The following is a 14,212-nucleotide window of genomic DNA, read 5'->3' as shown; positions in this document are numbered from 1 at the left end:
CACTCCTGGAGCATCTTGAAGGTTCAGATGGAGTCTGTTTGTGACTGCCGAAATTTTTAATTAACCACATCAATTGTTTGCCAGATTAAATCGAATTTAAAGCACTACTGGCAGTAAACTTTATTTCAAAATAATTCAGACTTGAAATCTCCTTATAAAATAAAATAAAAGGAAAATCTTTTAGTTTAATTTAGTCACATAAAATTTCTGTAATCTTGATAATTCTTTCCCCAAACTGAATAATTTATCAGCGCTTAGCTGTAGAAAACATTTCTGCCAGTAAAGAGAATAGCTGGGAATAAGAAATTACAGTAATAAAAAAAAACCTATAAAGATTAAATTTAAACATTTACTCTGATGCATGCCAATACCCATGCACACACTTGACTGATTGACTGATTTTGCCCACTCACACATACAGAGGAGAGAAATCGCACTTGCTTCCTGTTAAGTAAAATTTTTTTAGCTGTTTTAGTCACTGGACATCAGATGCATAGTGTGCATAATTCAGATAAACAAGTAAAAAGAGACAAGAGCAAAAGAGAAATGGCTGTTAGGCTCTGCAGTGGCACTTAACCTATCCATCCATCCTCCTCCTCCTCTCCACCTGCCTGCCACCGCAGGCTTATGTCAAGGTCACAGCAGTGGTCTCTGTGACTCCGCTCTCTCCTATTAGCCCTCCATTAGGTGCCTGTCAGAAAAGCAACCAGCTGTCAGCCCCCTTGTGGTTGTGATCATGACCTCCACTCAGCCTTTGGAGCCCCTCTGGGATCTACAGCTGTGAAGTAACAGGATGGAGGTAGAAATGAAACCCCCTGCTCAGAGCTCAGGAGAGGAAATATTGTGATTACTTTTACCAGTGAAGCAGCCAGGAGACCATTCCATGGCTTTGCTGGCAATCGGTCACAGTCAAATGTGGTGTGAATAAATTCGAATACTAAACAGACTGAATCTACACATTTGAGAAAAGTGCCTGTTGTAATTTTGTCCTCTTAAATAGACTCTACATGCACACCTGCTCTCTCTTTCACCTTCTCTGTGCCATCCCTCTCTCTCTTCTTTTTCTCCCTCTCTTTTCTATTAAACATGAATTAGCAGCGCCTTGATCAAGTTCATCACCCTTGTGTTATAATTAGTGCTGTGTCAGAGTATGGAGTGGCCCCATTTCACTAATAGAGCCATTACCAAGGCGACGGCCAGCTCTCTGACCTCAACCCGCACAGGCCTTCAAACCCTCCTATTGCACCTCCCTGTTGGCCCTGCTGGAACATAAAGCATCACACAAGACAGGAGGTATACCCAGCTTTTCTAGCACAGGGGGATTAATAGGCACCTATAACCTTTTACTGTGGCTCACAGTGAGTGAAAAGGTCAATCAGATTCATGAGAAAAGCGTCTAGGATGAATGTCTGCATTTAATGAACGGTATATAACACCAGGACTGCTGTTGCACCATTCTATATGTGAGTTAGAAAAGCATTAAAAATAAATGGGGAGCAAAGCCAATTTAAGGTGCACATAAAATGGCCTGTAAATTCATAGGGTAAGCAGACATGAGCGCAACACTGCCATGGTTTAAGGAGGAGACAGGGACGCTGTTTTATTGCCTAAAAGTTTCAATTAATTATCCCTAAATCACTGTTGAGGTAGGGTCAAACAATACACAGAAGATGTGAAGCTAGAAGCACAATCTCCACCAGCTGTCCTGTGTTTTTCACAAAATGGACAGGGGTGACATACATGTTGTCATTCTTGGTTTCCTAAGCTACTTGTTAATCATGGCTGTGATTAAAAGCTATTAAAGAAATTGCATCCATGGCAAGTGAGCTGATGTAAGACAAAAAGAAGATGGCCTTTTGTGGAATATGAAACCTTCTTTCGGCACAGTTGCCCTAAATAGCTTAAATTAACTGAGTAGTTATGCAAGCAGGCAGAAAAGATTCTTTTTTTTCCTACACACAAAATTTCCCAACATCCTCGCAAAACAGAGTCAACTTCTCGGCGTGCCGATGGGAGCTGACGCACAGCAGAGGAACGAGCTGCTTCTGTGTCATTACTATAAAGCCCGGCCAGAGTGCCGAGCGGCCTCTCTGTCTGTGGTGCTGCAGGTTGGCACACTAACAGGGGGCTTTATTGGGGTGCCATCCTGAGCGTCGGGCAACATGCCCGATGTTGACAAAGCCTGGTATCGTCTGCTGTCAGCCCATTCTGTGTGCACCCGGCGGAAAGAATCAATTAGGCCAAGCTCACAACAGAGCACTTTAATATTTGACTTTTAATCAGCAGGCAGAAGGCAGGCTGTGGCACAGAAGTGGGCTGGCAGTTTTCATCTCACTGATGTGGAAAATGAGGGTCAGGAGCCTCAAGCCTCAGAGCCCCAAAATGTGCATCATATACCCAGAGGAGGATGTGAGCAAAAGCCACCAACAACAAGCCAATCCCCCAAGTGCAAAGGAAAAGATATTCCTTCATCATTCACAAGATATGAAAAGCACCTTATGCAACCTGCTGCAAGAAATGGATGAAAAATATCACATAACTCTGTTCATAAACAGCCCGCGTTCAGTGGAAGGGACAGTGGTTTAAGAGAAGAAAACTGAATTGATGAGGTCTTCACTCGGCAGATGAACTGCGCCTTTGAAGAGTTTCTCTTGAAGACTTTTGGTCTCTAACCTGCACTGCCGAAGGCCTCCTCTGCTAGAAGAAGAAGAGGAGGAAGAAAGAGAGAGGTGAATGCTGTCCTCACACTAGGATTCTGAAGTGGAGATCAGTCCTCAAACAGAATAGCTTACCAAAGGCACATCATTCACCTGTCTGCTCCTGCTACTGTCACAGAGACAAGAACGAAAATCAAAGTTCAGCTCGCTCGTATGCTCCACCAACAAAAGTCATGTTGGCACGTTTTTTTTTTTTCCCCACAGTCAACTATCACTATCACAGCTATATTAGGAGCTGTTGTAGTGACTAATTTACTAATCAAAAAGGAAAGCTGATTAAAGTCACACATGCTGATGTTTTTCTAAGTGATAATGATTCAGCTGTGCACAGCTGTGCATATTTTATGCCCACATGTGCTGAGAGCTGCTTGTTCTGCTGTTATCCAACTGTTCACGCAAGATGACTCTGATCACACTAACAGCACTGGTATGTTACTGGTAAACAGCCAAGACGAAAGTGTTAGCTCTGAAGTGGTGACGTTGCCAGATGTGGCACATTGATTGCCTCTATACAACGTATTTACACAAAAAACGTGTTCGTTTTTAGTTTTTTAAACTCAGCGTCTCATAATGATTCTGTACATAAATAATAGCCTATGTTATCGTTGCTTGTTTAGGAAAGTCATGGAGCTAGTTTACTGCCCAGTGGGTGAAGGCCATTTTTCAGCTATTGATTAAATAATTAAATAAATAAAGCTTTGTAGCTTGCTCATTAATTTTACCAACTATTTCCCTCATCTTCACCTCACCCCCACTCTCTGTATTTTTTATTTCACTCACTTTTCCCGTCACTTCATAATTACCCGTTGGACTGACGGCCACTGATGGGGCATCTGCTGTGGCCACAACACAACAGACAGCTCTCTTTGATCATGGATCCCCTCTCGGTGGGGCCAATAATAACCATCCTCTTGTTTGTGCAGAATGAAATGCTAATCACTGGCAGGCAGATCAAATGAGGTGATGTGATTCTGAGGCTGACTGAAGCAGTGTGATGCATGAGTTGCCTCTGTAGGTGACAGATCTATCCCCCACAGAAAATAATGTGTCGACATTAACTGTACCCTGCTGTGCTGTTTGTTTCCTCTGAGATCTGTAGAAGCCATGGTAACAGGAACAATAATCAGAGTTTAACTCTCTGCTCAGATGGAAGTGTAATAGTCAGATATGGGGAAGGACAGACATGGAAAGGCACAGAATAGGTCAGCAGCAGACAACATTGTAGGGCATGAACCTTGTGCAGACAGATAGGATTTTCGCATGCACTGATCATCTACTGTGAGTCGCACATTCATTCAATATAAAAGAAAATAGAACATCTCTGACAACAAAACAAAACCTCCACCCACAAACGCAAATCAACCTCACAGTGCATTGAAAAGCTAGTCAGTCCCCTTTACAGTATTCAGGTACAAAGTGTCCAGGAACCAAATAAAGAGTCATAAAAACTCACGCCAATATTTTGGAATTCCCTTTTAATAAAGAATTTCAATTATTAAAAATATTTTCTTTTTCTTCTAATGTGGTGCTGAGTGTTAACAGATGAGGGGCGAAATGAACTGATGATTTCAGCATTAGGCTGCAAACATATTGCAACACTGAAAAAGTGAAGGGGCCTGGATAATTTGTGAATGCACAGCATGGTTGAGGGGGCAGAGAGAGAGAGAGATTTCCCTTTCTTTGTGAGGGAGAGGGCACCATGGCAGCATAGTAGCATAGTTAGCCCACAATGAGAAGGTCCTGGGTTCGGTTCCCGGCCTGAGGCCTTTCTGTGTGGGTTTCCTCCAACTGTCCAAAGACATCATGTTTGGGTTAACTGGTGACTCTAAATTGTCTGAGTGTGAGTGGTTGTTGGTCTCTGTCTGTCTCTGTGTGTTGGCCTTGTGATGGACTGGGGACCTGTCCAGGGTGACCCCGCCCTCACCCAGAGTGAGCTGGGATTGGCTCCAGCACCCCCCATGACCCGGAAACAGATAAGCAGTAGAAGATGAGTGACTGTTAGTGAGAGGTTAACAGCCTTACCTTGCCTTTAGAAACAAGCTCTCTGATGTTCTCCTTTCTCTCTGAAGTCAGCCTCCGACTGCCAAGTTCTGTAAGCAAACAAAGTCCAGAGTGGATGAATACTTGGAACATATGCAACTTCCACTTAGGAGCTCAAACAGAGCCAGACACATCTCACATCTTCGGTATTCAGGCTCGTTTCTTCAAACATCTTATCATGTTATGAATATTGCATGCATTCTGATTCATCCAGACCTGGTGCTGGCCTGTGTTGTCCCTGTCCTCCCAAAGAGGCGCAGTAAGTCGGTCTGAGCCCAGATGCCACTCCCAGTCACTACACGTCCCTCACAAGTGACACATCTGTTATAGATGAAAGCACCACGATGAACAGTAGGATAAGGAGATAAACAACCACAAATGGCAGAGCAGTCTACATGGTTTGTAAGCGCACATATCTGGAAGTATTCATACAAGATAAAATCCATATTTGACTGATGTTATGCCTGAGGAAGCCGCCAATATTTCAGGAGGTGGTTTAATTAGACCTCTGCCAGAAATAGAGTAGAAATGGTCTCATTTTGAACATAATTACCTCTCAAGCTCTAGGACATTTTTAGTGATTGTGATAATAATCAGCTGCTGTTTGTAATGCAATGTAAATACTGCTCACTTTTAGTAAGGCAGACAAGTAAATACTTATACTTTAAACTACGCGTCAGAGGCAGCTGAGGAACAGAAAAATAGCTATTTTCACCCAGCCCGTTCAATCAAGCTGCCATCCAACACCGTCTCCACAGCTCCAAAAGCCTCTAGTTGTGCTCTTGTAAGCAAGAAGGCCTTGCTCTGTGTCTGCCTGTCAAGGCACGTTGACAGGAGCGGAGCTGTCTGATCTTTGTTGTGATTTGACAGGTGTCAATGTCCAGCATGTACACATCTGAGCCGACCAAACCGACCGTCAGACCATTCACGTCTCAACCAACCATGCTTTGAGATCTAACCCATGTGTTTTATATGTAGTCTCTGGCGATGTGCTCTGGTGGTATGCGTGCACATGCGCGCACACACACACACAAAAACAAACCCCTTTGGTATGTGTACTAAGGCTAAGAATACCCTGGAGATCTTTACATGCCCACATGGATCTCACTGCCAAGGCACGTCTCTGATCCCAGCTGCTTCGATGGGCATCAAAGAGAGGTGAGACTGAACACCTCAGTCTGTCTGTCTGCCTTTCTGCCTGTCTGTGTGCCTGTCTGTCCATCTGGAGCAAAAACAAAAAATCCTCAGACTTCAGTCGAAGCCTGCCGCTCACTGTGAGGCATAGTCCTAGACAGCTTACCACAACACTGACACAGACACTTGAAATCAAGGACACAACAAACAGGCGGGATTTCACTTGTGCAACAACAATACAAAACACCAAAGACATCATTTATTTTGACAGCATTTTACTTGGCCAAAGATGACATCCCCAGAAAGTTACAGCATTCAGCAGTCACTGCAGGCTGCAAATGGCGAAAAGGATATACTTTCTTTTTCTCCCGCAAAAATAAAGGAGTGACTGATTTCATATAAATAAGCAGAGAGGTGGAGGATGAAGGGAGGAGATTGGAACAGGCTGCGGGTGACAAGGCAGTGTGACAAGCGTGGCAAGTGAGAAAAAATTCAACACCTGGCCTTGTCTTTGATATGAATAAGAGGATGATACATCAAAAAATGACAGAAAAGAAAGATGGCTATTACCCAGACAAAGAGGAAGAAAGGGAAGGAAAGGAGAAAGAGACTATTTTTAGCCTTTGAGTAAAAATATGGCAGGATTTCATTTAATATTCCTCTACATAGCACGTTCCTGTGCTAATGAATCATGCTTTATTAGTCACAATAGTCTGGAGCTTTCAGCAGCAGTTGCATTAAAATGGTAATGACATTCCAGAGCAACAAGATCAAATGTCCACGTAAAAAATTAAGGCAACTGAGCGACTCCATCCTTCTGTGATCGAACTGGAATGAATTGTCTGTCTGCTCAGGCTGATCCTGATGAAGTTTGACTTGGAGGGTAAATGAGTGGGAGCCCGTGGCTGTGTTTTCTTTGATTGGCTGCATTCTCTGTGTCAAGCAGGAGGCTGATTGATTTCAGTGGGCTGGAACCTCGGCTCTACCTCTATCGATCTCTCATCCCCAGCCCTGTCTCTTCCCCAATTAAGAGTTCACTAAGCTGCCACTATGGACTTCTTCTAATGAATACCACTACCTTTGTGCCAACATCTCAATGTTGGATCCACTAGGCTGTCTGTCTCTGCTGCTTTCTCACTTTATTTCTCACACTCTTGTCTGCTACGCTCCCACTTTAGCTGTAGTTAAAGCTCAGCCACATCTCAGCAATACCAGTGGAATTGAACTGGATTTGTGATAAGGTGGTTTGAGGCTGGTGGGATCAAGGTAAACAAAGGAATCCCACAGTTTTCTCCACAGAAGCATGGAGACGGTCCAAACTCTGTACATCACTGGGAATCAATTGATTCACTTGCGGCAAGACTTTAAGGATTACAATGAATTGAGCTACTTTTGGTTGAAGAGTGTCAGGCGAGGAAGATCAAAGATGCATTAGATTAGAATTAGATCAAACACAGTCAGACGTTGGGAGGCCAGACAGTGGAGCAGTGTGTGAGAGTGAGAGTGGTGGACATGAGAGAAGCACAGATCTTGATGTAGGAGAATCAGCTTAATTAATGGGCCAGTCTTTCTGTTTTCCTCTGGAGCTGCTGGGACATCAGTCTCTTCATTTGCCAACCTTGAGGGTGTATTCAGAAAAAACAGTTCAGTCACAGGTCATTTGTGCCCGGATGCACCCAGCCTTAAACCCGTAATCCCACTGCTTTGGTGGAGTGAGAAAATCCAATTTCAGAGATCTGTAATTCTATAAACCTTATTAGGCACAACAATAGCTGCTACACCCTAGGCATAAGGGGTGGGGTGGGGGGGTGTAAGGGGGTGAAGGTGGTGGTAGCTGAAGTTGTGACCATGCTAACACTCTGACAGAGAGAAGGTGATGAACACAGAAATGGAGATTAAGGCAGAGTTGGAGTGTAGCTAGTCAGGGAAATGGAAAAGACAAAAGTGCATTGGCACAGCTAAAGTTACCACGACCAGGTACAACAGGATGACATGAATGACGTACTAAGATTCACTCGGTAAAATGTTATGCTTATTTCTTCTAATCACTGCACAATCCCCTCTTCACAAGCCTGGACAGGGCTGGAATTTGGGACGATGACAATCGCACAGCAAAGTATAAATGAAATCCACTCTGTAAACGAAAAACAGAACGTTGCATGTCCAACCATCAACACTGAATCCTGCATTCAACAATGGGCCACTTAGTGTGCTGTTACCTGAGTGCTCCCATTGATTGTTTTCCTTAATCCATGAAAGTAGGACTAATGGACGCCATCTCAGTACACACCTCTGTGAGAATGCAGCCAGGAGTCAGCAGTGAAGGAGACATGGCCATAAAAGAAGCAATGGGTGACAAGAGTAACCACAGCAAGTTGATCAATAAAAACTCCTTAGATGCATACACGAGGCTTGCATGACGTGGAAATGTAAATACAAATAATTATGGTTATAATACCACAGTGACGAGATTCTGCTTATCAGACAAAAGGAAAGAAAAAAAGAAATCACTTAAGAAAATGGCTGAGAATTTGAGCCAAATTTTGGTTGCGCTCCAAATCTCCCAGTCACTGCTCTTAGCAACCGTAGTTAATTCTGTCATAAATTATTCACATCTGTAACAAAACTGTAGCAAAAGGCCACCAACAACCCCAGGCTCTAAGATGTGATTAGAGGGGGAGATTGGAGTGAGGATTTAATACAAAACTCTGAGATATGGTAAGCCTCTAGTGATACCTCTGCTGTTTGATATTACAAGTGAGAAGAAGCCTCTAGCTGCTGTCTCTCCTGAGACAGATAGGGCAGTGAAGCCTGTATTCTGTGGCCAGAAGGGTGTAATTACATTTCCCCATGGGGCACCTCTGCTGCAGCGGCTCAGCCATACAGGGAGGAGATTGAAATCTGATTGCACACACCAGTAGAATGGCGTGTCCACTCGTGAACCTCAGGAATCACCTATTGACATGCTGCATGCACTGAGCTGGTACGGCACCATCATAAACACGTGGAAAACTGAACACACACAGAACGACGTGCACATGCAAGCCACACACCAATGTGAAAGTTACTGAAAAGATGTGAGGCACTCGGGAGGGTAGTGAATTAAAAAGCCTTTAATAATTCATGGCTACCTAATCATAGATAAAAACATGCCAACGCATTTCAGCCATTGAGGCCTTCATCGGGCCACACACCAATGTGCTTCCCATCAGCCAAACACTCCTCTTCACTTTCGACACACTTTCCAAATCGGAGTGTTTGTGAGGCGTCGTCAAAGAGCCCTGCTGCCTCTCTATCATTAGAGCTGAGAGAAGCAGTGGCACCAAGATTTACACACTGATCTCCTGACGGCGCCTCATTGCAGGGCCTATTAACAGCAGCTCATACATACAGATGAACACGGACTGCGAAAGGGAACACATGAGTGCTACTTACTGTCAGGCTACTTTTAATGTATTCCAAAGGTGTGTGAGAGAATGGCTAATGAAGCACTAGTTACATCTCCAAGTTTTAAGTTGAAACTTCTTCAAAATGAAACCTGAAGTAGGGCAGGTTTCTGTCAACTAAATATGTGAATATATTTTGATACAGCTGATCGAGATATCTATCTATTCAAATAGCAAAACTGCATAATCAATGAAGTCCTGGGAACGGATATACCAGCATATTAATTGCTGCTTCTCGCTTTAATAGTATTTCACATATTTTTAAACAAGTAATATAAGAGTTATGAACAACCACAGAAGTCTGCTCTTTATTTTTAATTTTTTGTGCCTCGCTGCATGACGCTATTATTTCTCAAACGAGAAAGAGGCGCAGCGACATCAATTTGTACTGAAAGATTTGTTTCCATCAAATGCAATTGTGCCCTCCTCTCTATTTAATCAACTTTCCCTCACAAGCTGAAATTTTTTGCCAAAATTTCCTCTTTTCTTTGTTTTTTTGTGTGCAAATGTAAAATGTGCGTTAACACAAATGAAAATGTACCCAGTGGTGGAACAACAGACAACGCAGAGGTATGGCAAGTAAGGCAGATGGAGGTAGGTGTAGCTCAGAAAGGGCTGAATGAAGCTAATGAGAGGCATTAGCTTTTGGACCCTCTAATCGAATCTCACTGTGTTTAACCACACAAGGTCAAGGTGGAAGCTAAATGAGCAGACACCAACGCAGCCCCAGTTGCATGTGGATCTGCAGAGACCATCTAGCAGTGTCACCTTGGCTGCTGTCACTGATATCTGCCACCTGTCGCCACGCTGCCCCTGTGGCCAGGGATGTGGCTGTGTCAACAATGGGTTTGTCAATAGCACTTCCTCCCAGGAGTGGCGTTGGGGGGAACATGTCCTCTGCTTTCATCAACAGCTTGAGTCAAAAGCTTCGGTGCTGCATTATCATACAATACATATTCATGGTGGTGTCTCCTGTCAACTGCATCGCCAGCCCTCCTGCACATTTTCCAGCCATTTTTACAAACAGCATGTCAAGCGCCCCATTTTCGCAGGGAGTCCCACATGGTCTTTTATGTATTCACTACACGGCCTCTGCAAACATCAACAGGTCTCGAGGTCGCTGCTCCCATTGATTGTGTGTGTGTGTGTGTGTGTCTTTGTGTGCGTGTGTGTGGTGTTCATGTGCCCAAAAAAAAAAAAAAAGCGTGTAAACTGGAATTTAAGATAAAAGAAAAATAAAATGATGAAAGTTGGGATGGCTGTGTGTAAGTGTGTGGGTTCATTCTATGTTAGGGTTAGTGCACAGCAAATAAGCGATTCTGATTTAATGTGCACTTCCTTGTACATTTGTGAGCATAGCCATGCATTTGTTGCTTAGTGTGTCTAAAAAAATCTGAATAAATAGTTACACACATCTGGTTGCGGGCGTGTATATGTGTGTGTGTGTGTGTGTGTGTGTGTGTGTGCGTGCGTGAGCGAACCTTGGCCGATGGCTGCAGTGTTAATGTGTTGGGGGACTGGCTGACAGGTAGACTAAGCAGGAATATCTTCCTTTAGTCCACTGGCATCTCGGTAAGAAAAGAGGCCAGTTGATGTGGGGGTTAGAGCTTCCATGGCGGAGTGCGTTGTGATAAATAATAAATGCTTAAAGAACAGATCTCTGAAGCTTCCTCACTTTCCATCCAAACCTCCACCCTTGCATCCGTTCATGCCTCCATCCATTTTGCTACAAACAGCACGGGGCATTCAGCTGTCGCTACCATAAATATTGCATCCTCTAGATCATTGCTTTCACCCCCCCACCACCACCACTTGGTGATGACACAGCCTTTTGACCCATAAAGATATTGACAAAACACTGATATTGAGTACATTGACTAGGAGCAGCCTCATAGAATGAAACTATATAAGCTTCTATAGGAGTGGCTGCAACTGTTGAAATGGTGAGTCTGAACGAGGACTAACCAAAGAATACCTCCTTGATTTCTTAAAGAAAAAAACAAAAACAGGTCACCAATCCAAAACTAGACGTGTATTTTCACTGTTGTGGTTGTTTTTGTTCCATTTTTAAACCCCCCGCACACCATTCAGCAGTAGTCAGGATTATATTTGGCTGAGTAGATACAAAGCAATGCTGAGACAATGAATGTTCCCAAATTTCAAAACACCACAGACTGTGAAAAACAGGAGAACAAAGAAAAAAACTAATCATAAATTGGAGTGAACACCGAGACTGAACAAAGAGGTGTGAAAGCCGTGGCGACTTGTTTCACTCAACACAGTGGATCTTTGCAGATTCTCAATATGGTTTTGATCTAATAACAGTCGGACAGCAGTGCAGCTGAAGATATGTACGGCGAAAGTCTCAGAAAGACAACACATGACAGCAAGGTCTCCACTTAGACTGACCAACTTGTTCTAACACAAACAGCGGTTCCACGCTGCTCTGATTCAACGCCAGACACTCTGTGAACAGAGTCCAGTGTATCCGGTGAAGGAGAAGTCTCATCTCTCTTACCCTGATGAGAAGCGCTGCTAGCGACTCCATGCATAAATCTCAGAGGCGAACAGAACGGATCAGAGCATTCAAGTGTAAACTAGGGCAAAGCTCCAGCCCTGCTCCTTCTAGACATACTACTCTGGAAACAAGTCCTGCAGAGGAACAAGCAATCACGCACTCAGGGGTACACATGCTGTCATCTATCACAGATACACACACACACACAGCTCACTCACAAGGACAAATTCACACACCTGTTCTGGTCGGTCCAGTACCATCCAGTCCTGTCCGGTCCGTTCAGAGTCGGTCCCCCCTGTGCTGCCAGAGTGAGGAGCTCGACTCACCCCCCGCACAGCCCGGTGCAGACAGCTCACTGTTATAGATGCACTGACAAGTGAAAGGAGGGGGGCGTGGTTTCACATGAGATAAATAAAAGAGGGAGGGAAAGAGGGAGGAGAGAGGCTCCCTCGATCTACAATTCAATTCTGCCCTCACTCCCTTTTTCAGTGGTGTTTCAGTCTTCTTCTTCTTTTAGCGTATTCTATCGTTCCATCGTTCCTTCCCCTTTTCCTTCTTCCCCCCTGCATGTTACTCCTCACAGGCTCTCTGTTTCCATCAGTTTTAGCCTTTCCCTGTTTTGCTTCCTGCTCCCTCTTTCTGTCCTTGTAACATTTTCCTCTGCCTCTTCCTCTTGCTTTCTCTAGGCTCTCATTCATGGGGGTAGTAGAGTGTCTGTGTGTGTGTGTGTGACAGAGAGAGAGAGAGAGAGAGAGAGAGAGAGACAGTGAAACAGGGCAGCTCTGGCCATCTGTTCGAGCCTGTGAGCTTCACCTATTCACAGACTCATAAAGGCAGAGGCACACAGAGGAGTGAGAGAGAAAGGAATGGGAGGGAATGAGGGATCAATCTTAATGCTGCAGGGGTGGAGAGGGAAGCACAGCCTGGCACACACACCATATCTATCAGGCTGGCACCTCCGAGACAAGCTGGCGTGGGCACGCCTACTCACTGGGTCCAGGCAGCTCTGGGGATTTGGCTCACAGTGCATGGGCACGTAGAGAGAACACAAACACACACCCAAATCAATTCATACACAAGCTCACAAGAGCACATATACATTTGGGTGAGTTCAAACCACACACGCTCACACAAATCCACAAAACCAATTTCCTCTTCGACAAAACAAACAGGATCTAGAAAAGACAGATAATCCTACAAACTCAAAGAGACAAAGGGCTGGAGGACAGACCGAGGGACAAAACCAAAACAGCACCTGCCCCGAGTCTGTCCACAGGAGAAGAAGGCACTTTCCTGCCTGGTTTAAGCCAGGAATTTCTCCTGAGTACCGGTGTCACTTCCCATCCCTGACCAGGAGGGAGAGGTGCAGCGGAGGGCGGCGGAGGGCGGAGGCATCCATCACTGTCCGCACTAGCCGTCCCATGATGGATGTGCCTGTTTATCCCTCTCTGCAGGTTATTTAAATGCAGTCACAGCCACAGAGATTAGTGATGGAAAACCTCTGCACCTACTCACCTCTCCTCCTACCCTGTCTAATCAATAACACTCTTATCTATTATCTGCATTTCAGGGTATTTCTCCATGGAAATTTGAAGCAAGGAGAGAAAGGGAGATTAATTGTCCATCTCCTCTCAGTGTTTTCAATTACAACACCCACAACGGATCATTTATCTGTCAGCTAGGCACACTACCGTATTTGTGTCATTGCAAAGAGATGAAACCATCCCGCTTTGAGAAAATCAAACAATATTTTTCTGGCCATGGTTTTTCTGGACCTTTGCAGATGCAAAACAAACTATTCAGAACAATGGCTTTATGGTGGTTGAGGATAATATATGTATATATGTACACACAGACACACACATACATATACAGTATATATATTTCCTGCTTTAACTTCAGGTGGATTCAACACTAATCCTACTTTTAAAGAAACGCTGTCATTTAAGCCAGTTGGCACCGTAAATCCTGCAGGAATAGATTAGTCTGTTCTAATAGTATTCATAATCATCTTAAAACAAAATACAGTGCAGTAAAATTATTTTCTTCCACTGTATGCATATCAGATGATGTCTGAGACTCTGGGACTGGTTACATAAAGGAGCCATCTAGCTGCTCTAACATGCTGGATTACAGACAATGCCCCAGAGACAGAAATGTTTTTCCTGAGCGGTGCCGACATGCCAACACAGCAGCCCAGTGACACCACTTTAGCACATGGTTTATTCATGCTCCCAGTCTGTCTCCTGCTTGCTCTCACGCACACTAAGGCTGTGTCATTCAAGTGAATTCTGATTGGGTTCAGATCAACAGATGGGCCATCTATGGCATCAGCGTGTATGAGCTGATTGAACACT

At 44.2% G+C, this 14,212-nt stretch overlaps 1 protein-coding gene across 5 annotated transcripts in view; it reads right to left on the bottom strand.

Moving 5' to 3' along the window:
- sulf2a (sulfatase 2a) overlaps positions 1–12,207 on the bottom strand; it is a 31,321-nt gene extending 19,114 nt beyond the window's left edge. For 4 of the 5 annotated variants that reach the window (XM_029501973.1, XM_029501976.1, XM_029501975.1 and 1 more), the window contains exons 1-3: positions 12,092–12,207; positions 4,974–5,078; positions 4,740–4,807 (exon numbers count right to left, since the gene is read on the bottom strand). The gene's annotated coding sequence lies outside the window, so the exon portion shown is untranslated. The remainder of the gene's footprint in view (positions 1–4,739; positions 4,808–4,973; positions 5,079–12,091) is intronic. The other variant, XM_029501974.1, reaches the window with a different exon arrangement.
- Positions 12,208–14,212: the final 2,005 nt, after the last annotated feature.

The sequence above is a fragment of the Echeneis naucrates genome, chromosome 5 (genome assembly GCF_900963305.1).
Source record: "Echeneis naucrates chromosome 5, fEcheNa1.1, whole genome shotgun sequence".
In the NCBI taxonomy this organism is placed as follows: domain Eukaryota; kingdom Metazoa; phylum Chordata; class Actinopteri; order Carangiformes; family Echeneidae; genus Echeneis; species Echeneis naucrates.
The sequence above is the reverse complement of the archived record's forward strand: the minus strand, read 5'-3'. Positions and strand labels throughout refer to the sequence as shown.